A 14,837-nucleotide genomic window follows, 5' to 3' on the forward strand; every position below is an offset into this window, starting at 1 on the left:
TCGTTCTTGATGCGTCGTGGGTTGTCGCCACCTTCTGCACCACTGCCACCCGAAACCTCTGCCACAACATCCGAATCGGGCACCATGCTCTCCGGGTAATTCCACAAAGAGCATGGTCGTCCCTGATGGCCTGAAGATCAGGAGCCACCACGCATTAAGGAAGCATGTATGGGAGCGAGGAGCTCCCCCACGCGCCAAACGGACGGTGCCCGGGGAGGTCAGGTCCGCCTTTATCGATGGCGAGTCCGTTCTGCGACCTCCCTCCGGTGCTGCAAGAGGAGGGGGAATAGGCCACAGTCGACTACCGTGCCTCGTGCCCGTTGTGGGCTTCGACGTGGTGTCGCTTGCGTCGCCCCTCACTAAAATAGAAGCAACAGATGGCCCAGTGACAAGGACACCGGAGTCGCCACCTCCGGTGCTACCGCCGCGCCGCTCGCGTACCCTCCTGAAGCTTGCGTGAAGATGAGGATGGGATTTCACCCCAACGGAGGCGTAATTGCTCCTCCTCCGGGCCCGGACCAGACTCACTCCTCGAGCATTAGATGGAGCATTCAGCATTGCCAAATTCAAGCTATGGCCTGGGGCCTAGCCCCGGGCTCTCCCCTTTGGCATGGACAACAAAAAGCAGAGGATGGAGGAGAAGGGATGTGAGGATAAATGCCTCCACTCCTCCCACCGCCCCTCCTTTTATAGGCGGGCCATGGAAGGGAGTCGATCCCGTGACGAATAACCGCCGCCCTCCTCCACCAATCCGAGAAGATTTGGCCCCTGCCTTCACGCTCTCCCGCACCACGCGCCTCCGTTACCTACCCCACTTTGTGCATGCAGCATACATGGCTAAGGATAAGGGCATGGTGGGAAGAGTGAATTGACAGTTACTCGCTTGTGCATTAAAGTCATTCACGGGCCATTACAAGAGTGGCCCCACCATGATTGGTGTTACACGACACGCGGGAAAACCGGTAACTGGACCGAGGTCAAGTTAATGAAGAAGCAAAGAAAATCTCAAGGGGCTAGCCACTTCTACACCCTTGCCTGTGCACTGGTTAGGGCATACCCCGATGATGCCCGGCAGTGCATTCGGGCCAGGATCGGGGGCTCCTGTCGGTGCAACAAACCCTCGGTCCGTTGCCCATACTGTGCACAGGCTGAAGAGCAAGATTACAACACCAAGATCAGATCAATACAAGAAGGATTAGTTCTTTGAAGGACCAACGTGCAGATCAAGAAAACCAAGATTAGCCAGAGAGACAAGATTCCACTACGAGAAGGGCGTCCCTTGACGGGCAGGCGAGCCTGGCAAGGTTGGGGTTACCCTGGGAGCGAGCCTCCAAAGATCGCCCCGGCAGGCCTGCTGGGGCTCACGGAGGCAAACCACTCCACCTAACCACCCCGCAGCTACGCACGTCGTCAACCAGTGCGGTGTCAAGCTCCTAAGTGACTAAGTGGCTGCTGTTTGCCACATGGCATCCACTTCCCGTGAAAAATACCTCCAAGCGACACCAGTCCTAAGAGGTGTCAAGCAAGCAGGCGTGAAGCTGGCAAAATAGCCCGGCAGGGCCTGCCGGGCGAGCTATGATGTGACACTGAGCGGCACATTTAATGTGGTCTGTCAGCCTGTAGAGTTAGGTATGATAGCACTATTTGCTATCTAATTAGTATGTAAAGACTGATTTGCCATTATGGTGACCCCTTGATCTATAAAAGGAGGCCCATGGAAACCCTAGAAAGGATTCGGATCCCCTCACACCCATACATTCCTAGCCACTCTATCCTCGAGGCAACCTTGCCGGGCAAGAGCGCTGCACTTTTCCATCATCAATCCACCAAAGCAGGAGTAAGGTTTTACGCCTCGCGGTGGCTCGAACCTGGGTAAAACTTCCCGTGTGATCTCTGCCATGTGGTATTACGCTTCTTCTCTCTTTGTGCAACGTGCCCACCGCCCCCCCCCCCCCGAACCAAAAGGGGCTCTTTGGCCCCATAGGTGGTCGTGGTTTCCCACAACATACAAGAAGAACAACATAACAAAATATCAAACATTGAATGGTGATCAACTTCACATGATTACTAATAACAAGACTTCTCCCATGTCCTCAAGAGAAAATAGAACTACTCACAACTCATCTTATTAAACATGATCAGTTGGTATGAATATGTGATTAACAATCTAAACATAATAATCTTCCACCAAGTAAACCAAGTAGCATCAACTACAAGATATCATCAACACTACTAGCACCCTGAGGTACCAATCTGAGGTTTGATACAAAGATTGAACACAAGAGATGAACTAGGGTTTATAGATGAGATGGTGTTGGTGAAGATGTTGATGAAGATGATTATTCCCATGATAATGAGAGTGTTGGTGATGACGAAGGCTTTGATTCCCCCCTCCCGGAAGGAAGTATCCCCGGCGGCGTCGCTTTGCTGGAGAGCAAAACTACTCCTGTCGCGGTTGATGGTGTCCCGGACTAAGGGATCCTCGGACTGCCGGCTTATCTCTCATGGGCCATACTGGTGGGACACTCCTGATCCTTCATTGGAAGGCCAAGCTATAAGCGACTCGCTGTTCAGGAAGGAAACCTCTGAAGCCTTGGTATATCCTCCAAGTCAAGATAATGAAGTCGACATGTTTATCCCACGATGGTAACCGACATATGTAACCCTAGGTACCCTTGGTGTCTATATAAATCAGAGGGTTTAGAACATAGAGGAGAACCATCATCCTACTCATCTAGGGTTTTGTTCATCCGATCTCGAGGTAGATCAACTCTGTAACCATCATATACACACATCAATATAATCAAGAAGGACATAGGGTTTTACCTCTTCAATAGGGCCTGTACCTGGGTAAATATCGTCTTTGCGTTCACTATTACCCATCGATCCAAGATCCACAGCTCGGGACCCCCTACTCGAGATCCGCCAGTTTTGACACCGATAGGGTTCCACCTCAAGACGGTGTAGGAAAGTCCTGAAACCCTTCTCTTATTATTTTTCTTGGGCAAATAGGAATTTATGGCCAAAGGATGTCATGGGGCCACTAGGGCTCCACATGGACAAGTGGCATGGCCATGGGGGTGTCATCACCACCTGCCCATGTGGCTGGCTGATAAGGCCCCTCTAGTATATTTTTTGTTCCACAATTCTTCATATATTCCAAAATAATTCCCTAAAAATCCAGGCTGATGGTAATCTCCCTTCTTTGACGTACCTTGCATTTAAAAGAGAAAATGCACTAGAATTGCATTATATTATGAAATATAACATTGAAACAACAAATAAGATAAATAACAGTAGGAAATATTGATGAAGATTGGATGTATCAACTCCCCAAGTTTAGACCCAGATTGTCCTCAAGCGAAAAAAACATTATAGAGAGTGTTGTCGGTAAAAGAAAATATGGACATAGCAAGATTGTATTTATAGCCATTATCATTCCATGAACAACAATTATTATTCATAAAGCTCCTCATAATCAAGTAACAAGCTATTCACATGTTAAAGTATAGACCAACAAACTATGTTCTTAGTCATCAAACAATTGCAATTCATCTTATTTTCCAGAAGAGCCTATGTAAGAGCTTTTGTTTAGCAAACTTCACATACTCAACCATCATATAGTCTTCTAATGATTGCTGGTAGTCAAATAATATTTTTAGAGCAGACTGTTTCAATCAGACACAAAGGAAGATGAGGACTTGATGTTTCACATCCCAACTTATTTACCTCAGGGATAATTGTTAACAATAATAACTCATGATCGTATATATTCAGTTGCATATATATGCCTGGATCTTTCCCCACCACATGATGTTTGCCAAGTAGCGAGAATAATAAGGTTGGAAAGGAGGAAAATATTTTGACATGTGCATAGCTAAAATAAAACTTTAAACAAAAAGGTAAAAGATAGGTTCTTTGGAGAGTGAAGCAGAGGCTGCCAAGTGCTTTTAAGTTGGATGTGCAAACTCTTAATAAAAAAGAACATCACTATATATTTCCCCTTATGATAGTGACCTTTATCAAGCAGTCTATCACTTTTATTACTCCATGCTACTTTTGGAATGTGTTGGGATTTCCCCGAAGAGGAAGGGTAAAGTAATTGATGACCCACAAGTATAGGGGATCAATCTAGTCCTTTTGATAAGTAAGAGTGTCGTACCCAACGAGGAGCAGAAGGAAATGACAAGCGGTTTTCAGCAAGGTATTTTCTGCAAGCACTGAAATTATCGATAACAAGTAGTTTGGTAGCAAGGTAATATGTAATGAGCAATAAGTAACAATAGTAACTAAACTGCAGCAAGGTAGCCCAATCCTTTTTATGACAAAGGACAGGCCGGAACGGTCTCTTATAATAAACAAAGCGTTCTTGAGAACACACGGGAACTTCACCTAGTCACTTTCATCATGTTTGTTGATTCACGTTCGTTACTTTGATAATTTGATATGTGGGAGGACCGGTGCTTGGGTGCTGTTCTTACTTGAACAAGCCTCCCACTTATGATTAACCCCACTCGCAAGCATCTGCAACTATGAAAGAAGAATTAAGATAAATCTAAGCATAGCATGAAACATATGGATCCAATTCAGCCCCTTATGGAATAGCACATAAACTAGGGTTTAAGCTTCTGTCACTCTAGCAACCCATCATCTAAATACTACTCCACAATGCCTTCCCATAGGCCCAAAGATGGCGAAGTGTCATGTAGTCGACGTTCACATGACACCACTAAAGTAAACAACAACATACATAAAATATCGAACGAATACCAAATTCACATGATTACCTATGACAAGACTTCTCCCATGCCCTCAAGAACAAAAGTAACTACTCAAAAGTCATATTCATGTTCAAGATCAGAGGGGTATGGAATAGCATCAAGGATTTGAACATTTAAGCTTACACCAAATAAACCAACTAGCATCAACTACATGATGTAATCAACACTACTAGCAACCCACAGGTACCAATCTAAAGTTTTGATACAAAGACTCAATACAAGTGATGAACTAAGGTTTGAGATGAGATGGTGCTGGTGAATATGTTGATGAACATTGGTCCTCCCACGATGAGAGGGTTGTTGGTGATGATCATGGCTTTCATTTCCACCTCCCGGAGGGAAGTATCCTGATGTCTACTATGCAACTTTATTCTTGTAGACACATGTTGGGCCTCCAAGCGCAGAGTTTTGTAGGACAGTAGCAATTTTCCCTCAAGTGGATGACCTAAGGTTTATCAATCCGTGGGAGGCGTAGGATGAAGATAGTCTCTCTCAAACAACCCTGCAACCAAATAATAAAAAGTCTCTTGTGTCCCCAACACACCAAATATAATGGTAATCTGTATATGTGCACTAGTTCGGCGAAGATATGGTGATACAAGTGTAATATGGATAGTAGATATTAATTTTTGTAATAAGAACAATAAAAAACAGCAAGGTAGCAATTGATAAAACAGAGCACAAACGGTATTGCAATGCTTGAAAATGAGGCCTAGGGTCCGTACTTTCGCTAGTGCAATCTCTCAACAATGCTAATATAATTGGATCATATAACCATCCCTCAACGTGTGATGAAGAATTACTCCAAAGTTCCTATCAAGCAGAGAACATAAGAAATTGTTTGTAGGATACGAAACCACCTCAAAGCTATTCTTCCGATCAATCTATCCTAGATTTCGTACTAAAATAACACCAAGCTATTGTTTCTGATCGATCTAACCAAGAGTTCGTACTAACATAACACCATATGATACACAACAACCAAATCTAATGTCACCTAGATACTCCAATGTCACCGCGAGTATCCGTGATTTGATTATACGATATGCATCAAACAATTTCAGATTCATAATACTCAATCCAACACAAAGAACTTCAAAGAGTGCCCCAAGATTTCTACTTGAGAAACAAATACGAGAACATGCATCAACCCCTATGCATAGATTACCCCAATGTCACCTCGGGGATCCGTGAGTTGAGTGCCAAAACACATATCAAGTGAATCAACATAATACCCCATTGTCACCACGGGTATTCAGGTGCAAGACATATATCAAGTGCTCTCAAATTCATAAAAGTATTCAATCCGATAAAATGAAATCTCAAAGGGAAAACTCAATTCACAACAAGATAGAGAGGGGGAAACACCATATGATCCGACTATATTAACAAAGCCCGCGATACATCAAGATCATGACATCTCAAGAACACGAGAGAGAGAGAGAAAGAGAGAATAAACACATAGCTACTGGTACAAATCCTCAGCCCCGAGGGTGGACTACTCCCTCCTCATCATGGTGGCCGCTGGGATGATGAAGATGGCCACCGGTGATGATTTCCCCCTCCGGTGGAGTGCCAGAACGGGATCTAGATTGGTATTTTGTGGCTACGGAGGCTAGAGGCGGCGGAACTTCTCCTCTAGGGTTACCGCTAGGGAGTTTGGAATATTTGGAAATTTATAGGGTGAAGAGGCGGTGCGGGAGGCCATCGAGGTGGGCACAACCTGCCTGGGCATGTGTGGGCCCCCAAGCGCGCCCTGGTAGGTTCTGCTCTCCCCCGAAGCTCCCCTCTGGTACTTCTTTGTCCCACCGGATGTCTTCTGCTCTAGAAAAAATCTCCAAAAAGTTTCGCTGCGTTTGGACTCTGTTTGGTATTGGTTTTCTGTGATGTAAAGAAGAAGCAAAAAATAGTAACTGGCATTGGGCACTATGTTAATAGGTTAGTCCCAAAAAATGATATAAAGTTGCTCTAAAATGATTGTAAAACATCCAAGAATGATAATATAACAGCATGAATGCTTCATAAATTATAGATACATTGGAGACGTATCAGCATCCCCAAGCTTAATTCCTACTCGTTCTCGAGTAGGTAAATGATAAAAGAAATAATTTATGAAGTGTGAATGCTAGCAAAGTGCATAAGTTTGATCAATGATAATTTCAATCACTTTTCCTAGCATCATAACATCAATTCTTTCTTATAAAACTTCTCATGTTAGAGTAGCAAAAAATTCACATGTTAAGGTTCAAGAAATGAATTCTCTTGAAACTCCACAACCTATATTCTTAGTCACCAAACAATTGCAATTTAACTTATTTAACAAAGTCTAAGTAAGAGCTCCACATACTAAATCATCATATAGTCTTCCATGATTGCTACTACTCAAAGCATATTCTTAGAACAAATGGCATCCATCGAACACAGAGAAAGATATAGGCTTAATATTTTGCCTCCCAACTCATTTATCATAGAGATAATTGTCAACAATAATAAATCATGATCAAATATATTTGACTGGTCATATGTGCCTAGATATTTCCCCACCATATGATGCTTGCCAACTAGGGAATAATTGAGTTCGAAATGAGAATTTATACTATTGACTCTTTGCATAAAAGTAAATACTGAAAAGTAAAAGATAGGCCCTTCGCGGAGGGAAGCAGAGGTTGCCATGTGCTTTTTATTTGGAAGCCCAAACTCTTAATGCAAAGGAACACCACATTATATTGCCCCTTATGATAGCAACCTTTATTATGAAGTCTGTCACTTTTATTACTTTGCCATCACAAGTTCGTACAACGCTCAATTTTCCCTTACATTAAAAGATCAAACATATTTAGGAGCAATTTTTATTGCTTTATGCACCAATGACAACTTACTTGAAGGATCTTATTCAATCCATAGGTAGGTATGGTGGACACTCATGGCAAGAAACATGGTTTAAGGTTTTTGGATGCACAAGTAGTATCTATACTTAGTATGAATTTTTGGCTAGCAAAATAGCCTAGGCAAACACCACATGTTGGAGGATCCATAACAATATAACTTCTATGCAAATATACCCAAACATAACTCATTACGTTGTCTTCCTTGTCCAATTTCAACTAATTTTCTCAAGTTTGAAAATAATTAATGGGTATTCACAATCATAGAAGATGTCCAAGATAATATATTTGCATGTGAAAGTCCTCTTGCTTATGCTAATCATTCATGAATTGCTTGTATGACCAAATTTGTGATTGTCAAGCTTCAAAACATTTCACTTTCTAAACCCAATGTGAAGCTACCACCGGGCATGATATAATTTCAACTTCATGATATTCAATTTATCCAACAAGTTACTCATAGGATATAAGTGAAGCACAAGAATAAATGACAAGCTACTCCAAAAAGATATAAGCGAAGATCAAGCGAGCAGTTATGTAAATGGGTAGCTATTTGAGGAATCTCTCGTATTTAAAAGTTTCAGATCTAAGTATTTTATTAAAACAGCAAGAAAAACAAAATAAAATGAAATTCTAAGAATGACACACATCATGTAAAGAAGCAAAAACTTAGGCTCAACCGAGGCTAACTGATAATTGTTGATGAAGAAAAGTGGGATGCCTACCGGGGCATCCCCAAGCTTAGATGTTTGGGACTTATTGGAATATTAACTTGGGATGCCTTGGGCATCCCCAAGCTTGAGCTCTTGTGTCTTCTTCATCCTTCTCATAACACGGTTTCCCTAATTCTTAAAAACTTCATCCACACAAAACTGAAAAAGAACTCGTAAGATACGTTAGTATAAATCAATGCAATAACCTTATCATTCTCTACTGTAGCAAATCACTAAAATTATTATTCAACATTGCATACTAAATGCCTCTGCATATTTAATACTTCTATCCTCAAATAGAATCATTAAACAAGCAAACATATGCAAACAATGCAACCATAGCAGCAATCTGACAAAACAGTACAGTCTGTAAAGAATGCAAGAACATTCATACTTCTGTAACTACAAAAATTGTAAAACTTACCATACTGTAGAAAATTTATCATAGCTTATTTTTCAAAAAGTTTCGACATTTTATCACATTCTGACTTTTCTAGAGATTTTTTGCAACAACGATAAACTTTCTGTTTTCAGACAGCAACATGTAGACTTGCAAAATAAGCATGGCAAAGGATATACTTGACATTTTTATTGGAATAAAAGATGAAAAGCATTATTATAAATAACATCAAGAAAATCCTAACAAAATAAATTGACGCTCCAAGTAAAACACATATCATGTGATGAATGAAAACATAGTTCCAAGTGAGGTTACCGATGATGTTGGAGACGAAAGAGGGGATGCCAGGGCATCCCCAAGCTTAGTTGTTTGGATCTTCCTTGAATATTACCTTGTGGTGCCTTGGGCATCCCCAAGCTTAGAGTCTTGTAACTCCTTATTCTCCTCATATCAACATCTCACCCAAAACTTGAAAACTTCAATGACACAAAACTTAATGGAACTTCGTGAGATATGTTAGTATGATAAAGAGCAAACCGTTTCACTTTGGTAATGTCAAAGACAAGATTCATAATTGTTTCCACACAATGAATACTGTAGTGTATCATTTTCACAATTTATATTGAGCAATATAAGCCATAGAAACTAGGAAACAAGCAAACTATGCATTGAAAATAGAATCTGTCAAAAACAAAATAGTCTGAAGTAATTTGTACTCCAACCATACTTCTGCTACTTCAAAACTTCTGAAAACTTAGGAAAACATAGGGAATTTCTATTTCTATCACCTGTAAAAAATTCATATCAAAAGCACATTCCAGTGAATTTTCAAAATTCCTGGACTGAGCACAAAAGGTTCTATTTTTGGACAGAATCAAGTCAACTATCATCCGCACTATCCCAAAGGCTTTAGTTGGCACTTTATTGAAACAAAAAGCTATAAAACATGATTACTATAGTAGCATAATCATGTGAACACACAAAAATAGTAGGTAAAAGTGTTGGGTTGGCTCCCAACAAGCGCTTTTCTTTAATGCCTTTTAGCTAGGCGTGATGATTTCAATGATGCCCACATAAAAGATAAGAATTAAAACACAAATAGAGCATCATCAAGCACATGGCAAGCACATTTAAGTCTAACCCACTTCGTATGCATAGGGATTTTGTGATCAAACAATTTATGGGAACAAGAATCAACTAGCATAGGAAGGCAAAACAAGCACAACTTCAAGATTTTCTACACATAGAGAGGAAACTTGATATTATTGCAATTCCTACAAGCATAAGTTCCTCCCTCATAATAATTTCAGTAGCATCATGAAGAAATTCAACAATATAACCATCACATAAAGCATTCTTTTCATGACACAAAAGCATAGAAAACTTATTACTCTCCACATAAGCAAATTTCTTCTCATCAATAGTAGTGCGAGCAAACTCAACAAAATAACTATCATGAGATTGAAAATTAAAATCATGATGAAAAGTTTCATGGTTATCATTATTCAATATAGCATACATGTCATCACCATACTCATCATAGATAGCAACCTTGTTCTCATAGTCAATTGAAGCCTCATCCAAAATGGTGGATTCATCATTAAATAAAGTCATGACCACTCCGAATCCACTTTCATCATTATAATCATCATAAATAGGAGGCATGCAATCATTATAACAAATTTTCACATCTGTCGGCGTTCTGGGAATGGGGGTCCCCAGACTTGCCTGCCTGCGGCCTGCGGCGTGGCTCAAAGGGGGGCCCAGCGCGGCCCATCTTCACCAACACAAACCCAAGACCCTCGCGAGGGGCCAAGCCTCGCGGGGCGGACGACGCGGAGCTTCCTCAGGCGCGGCCTCGTCAGGCTGGCTCACGAGGAGGCAGAGAGATCAAGGCGGGGTACCTCACGAGGTGCCCGTGACGCAAGCCATGACGACCGGGGGCGCCAGGCGGGTGCCAGCCCGCGCAGCGTCCTCCCTTCCTCTTTGGTGCAAAGGGGGAAAGCGTAGCCGCGGAGTACCGAGGCATCAGGCAAAGGTTGCCATTTCGGTGCAACGAGACCAAGACCAGGAGGACTATGAGACGGAGGTCACCGTGGAGCCCAAGACAGCATCATCACCAGAGCTTTGCGCAGGTGAAGACTACTTTTGTCAGGATAGTTGATACTAGTTGTCCCCCTTCAAATTAGCCCGCCATTGTTGGCTCCCTTCCCGCTCGATATTTGGGAAGAGGACCAGGGCCTCTATAAATAGGACCAGCCACCCACAGAGCCAAAGGAGGCTGGAGGCTGGGGAAAAAGAGCTGGCCAGAGAGTTGGAAAGATAGAGAAGATCTGGTAGAGAGAGAGAGAGGGGTGACTGAGCTCCTCCCAGCAGTTCATCGCCCCAGCCAAGAGCAGACCCTCGTGAGGCTGTTCTTCCTTGTATTGTTCATCATCATCAGCCCAAGAGGCAATCCACCACACCACACACTGGAGTAGGGTATTACACCACAACGGTGGCCCGAACCAGTATAAACCCTGTGTCTCTTGTGTTGTTCTTTCCTTAGTTTAGATCCTAGTAAGGCGGAGGAGTGCAGGTAGGTAGGAGGCGAAATCTCCGCGCGCACCCCAGTGTTCGAACCTCAAGGGTCTGCCGGAACCCGAAATCCGACATTTGGCGCGCCAGGTAGGGGTGCACCGGGATTTGTATTCCACCGCCCCGTTCTCCTCCGACCATCACGCCCATGTCTGACGCTCGTCGGGCCCGTGCCGAGCGCCGGGCCGCGCTCACTGCCCGCGTCGCCCAGACGGCCCCTGTCGGCGGGCATCCTTGCCGTTCCCCATCACCTGCCGTCAAGGGCGCCACCGGCCCGGCGGGGGACGAGCAGCAAGCATCGTCCCAACATCCGTCTGTGCAGCAAGACGGCCGCACCGCGACTCCCTCGCTCACCCCAGCTGGTTCTTCGTCCCGCGCGCTCCGCGCGCCCATGGAGGCTCGGGCTGCACTCATCGCGGCGAATGAGCTCCTGCGCTACCGTCCCATCGACGACGTCTACGAAGAATGGCTCGACTGCGTCGCCGAGCTCGTCCGCGCCGCAGGGGGCTCCCCTGCGCCGTCCGTTCCGCTGCACCGCACCCCGCCCCGCGCGGGCAATGAAGCTCCAGCGGCGCCCCGGCCGCCTCCTCCTCAGGAAGGCGCCATGGCTCCAAGGCACGTGGCCCCTGGGCGGAACCCGCTCCGTCAGGCGCCAGCGCAGCAAGAGCAGAGCTGTCAAGAAGTCCCTCGCCCGCAAGAAGCTGCCCGGGCGCTCCCTGCCCCAACACGACGCGACCATGCTCCTGCTCCCGCGCATCAAGACCCCGCGCTGCTCCCAGCTGCAGCGCATGGGGACATGCAAGACCAAGTTCCCCGTCATCCAAGGCCTCCCGTGGCCACAGCAAGCTGCCGTGCCTTCACCACCGTGCTACGCAACGTCGCGTGGCCCGGCAAGTTCAAGCCATACTTGCCTCCTCGCTACGACGGCACGGCTGACCCTGCGGAGTTCCTCCAGCTCTACGAGCTGGGCATCGAAGCTGCCAACGGAGATAAGAAGGTCATGGCGAACTGGTTTCCCATGGCACTCAAGGACAGGGCCCGCACCTGGCTCCTGAACCTGGCTCCAGGCACAATCTCCTCCTGGGACGAGATGCGCACCCGCTTCATCGCCAACTTCCAAGGCACTCGCGACCGACCACCCGCCGTGAGCGACATGCGCCGCATCAAGCAACAGCCCGGGGAGACCCTGCAGAAGTACATCCATAGCTTCAACAACGCGCGCCTCAAGATTCCCAAGGTGACTGAGGAGGCCATCATCTCGGCCTTCTCCGATGGCGTGCGCGACGTCAAGATGAAGGAGGAGCTGGTGATGCATGAAGACCTGTGCACTTCCTTGGAACTGTTCAACCTGGCAACCAAGTGCGCCAGGGTCGAGGAAGGGCGTCTCTCCCTCCTCGAGCTGTCTGCCGCAGACCCAGAAGAGAAGAAGCCCAAGGCCAAGGATGTGAAGCGCAAGGGGGCTGCCGTGCTCGCGGTAGAACTAGACACCAAGCGGGGCAGAGATCAACCCGAACCTTCCAAGGGCAGCCGGTACTGTGAGTACCACGACCTCCACACCCATAACACCAACGAATGTCAAGAGCTCCGAGCCATGCGAGAAGGAAGTATCGGCCGTCGCCCTGACCGCAGTGACCGGGGCTACGGCCGAGGAGGAGGAAGGAACGCAGGACGCTGGGAAGACCGTGGCCCGCGCCAAGGGTGGCGCGATCAACCTCGCGAGGATCGCTGGCAAGACCCGCCTCGCGAGGGAGACTGGAGGGACCAGCCTCGCGAGGATCGCCCGCAAGGCAACGCAGGCCTCCCACCGTAGCCACCGCAGCCAAGGAGAAACGAAGACCGCCACCAGGATGAGGGGGCTGGGGGCTTCCAGGAGCCGCGCGCGATCGCCTGCATCCTGGGCGGGGCACAAGCCCCAGCCTCTCAGCGCATCTTCAAGCAGTTCGCCCGCGAAGTGAACGCAGTCCTCCCCAGGCTCGAAGCCACGCGCCCTCTCAGGTGGTCGGCGTGCGCCATCACGTTCAGCTCAGCAGATCAGCTCAAGTGTGCGGCTACAGCCAGAGTCCTCCCGATGCTTTGTTCCCCAATCATCAGCAACGTGGTGGTCACCAAGACCCTCATCGATGGCGGGGCAGGGTTCAACGTCCTGTCCGTGGAAACATTCAACAACCTCCAAGTGCCCTACAGCTAGCTTCAACCAACCAAGCCTTTCTCTGGTATCACCGACGGCTCCACGGTCCCGATTGGGCAGGTCCGCCTCCCTGTCACCTTCGGGGCACGCGACAACTACCGCACCGAGCTCATCGACTTCGACGTCGCTCACATTCGCCTGTCGTACAACGCCATCCTTGGGTACCCAGCGCTGGCCAAGTTCATGGCCGTAACTCACCACGGCTACAATGTCCTCAAGATGCCAGGAAGCGGCGGAGTCATCACGGTGCCATGTGAAGAGAAGGACGCGGTGTGTTCCCTGGAACGAGCCTTTCAGGCCGCGTCACTGGAAGACCCGGATCGTGGAAGCAGGAGGCCTCCCGAGACCGCCCTAAGAAGAAGAAGACATCGTCCGGCCCGACCACTCAGGAGGCAGGCCCCTCTGGGCACGCGCCTGCCCGGGGAGAACCTCCTTCCATCGCATAGGAAAGCGCGCCCGGCGCCCTCCTCAGACAGGGCTCGGGGGCTCTCCCCTGGAGGGCCACCGACCTAGCCAGGGTCACGAGGGAGGCGCTTGGGCACCACATGGAGGCGTGTTTCGAAGCACGTTTCCCTCAAGAAGGAGCAATGCAAGGAGAGCTAGACCCTCAGGAGTTCGTCAGCAAGGCCATTCAGGAGCTACAGGAGTCAAGAGTCATGAAAGGTGGCCGCCGCCTACTAGCAGTGGCTCCCCATCCAGGCGAGGATGGTGGGCTGCGCGTCTGCATCGACATACCAGGGCTCAACCGAGTCGCCTCTCTGGAGTGCCTCTGGCCCTCGCGAGTGGGGCGCTCCGGAGGCCCACCCCACAGCTACGTTCGCATGCCTTACGGTTTGCCGAACGCGGCTGACACGTACCAGCGCCTCATGAGGGGCATCACGGAGGCACAGGAGGCCAGGCGGTCCGCAGCCCTGGGAGGGATGGAGATGGCCCGTGAGGAGCCGCCAGCGCCTCCGGAGCCTCCCGAGGCCCCTGGGCCTGGGGGCTCGTGAGGACCGGCTCCCGCAGCCCACCGAGCTTGCTACACCAACGCTCCTTCGTCCTCAACATCATCAGGTGACATCTTTTCGAGTTCTATTTCCAGCTGGGAGCCCCCCCCCAGGGCTGCATTATTCCCAGGCCGCATGGGTCTGTCCCTGCGGCGTGTATCCCTTTTTATTCCATGTTGTTAGCTTACCTTGTTGGGGGCGCCCCTCGGGCTGCATGATCCCCAAGCCGCTCGGGCCAGGCCTAGCAGCATGTATCCCATTTGCGTTTATTTCCGATCATGCATTAGACCCACCATGCTTGATT

The sequence above is a fragment of the Triticum urartu genome, chromosome 7 (assembly GCF_003073215.2).
Source record: "Triticum urartu cultivar G1812 chromosome 7, Tu2.1, whole genome shotgun sequence".
Classification (NCBI taxonomy): domain Eukaryota; kingdom Viridiplantae; phylum Streptophyta; class Magnoliopsida; order Poales; family Poaceae; genus Triticum; species Triticum urartu.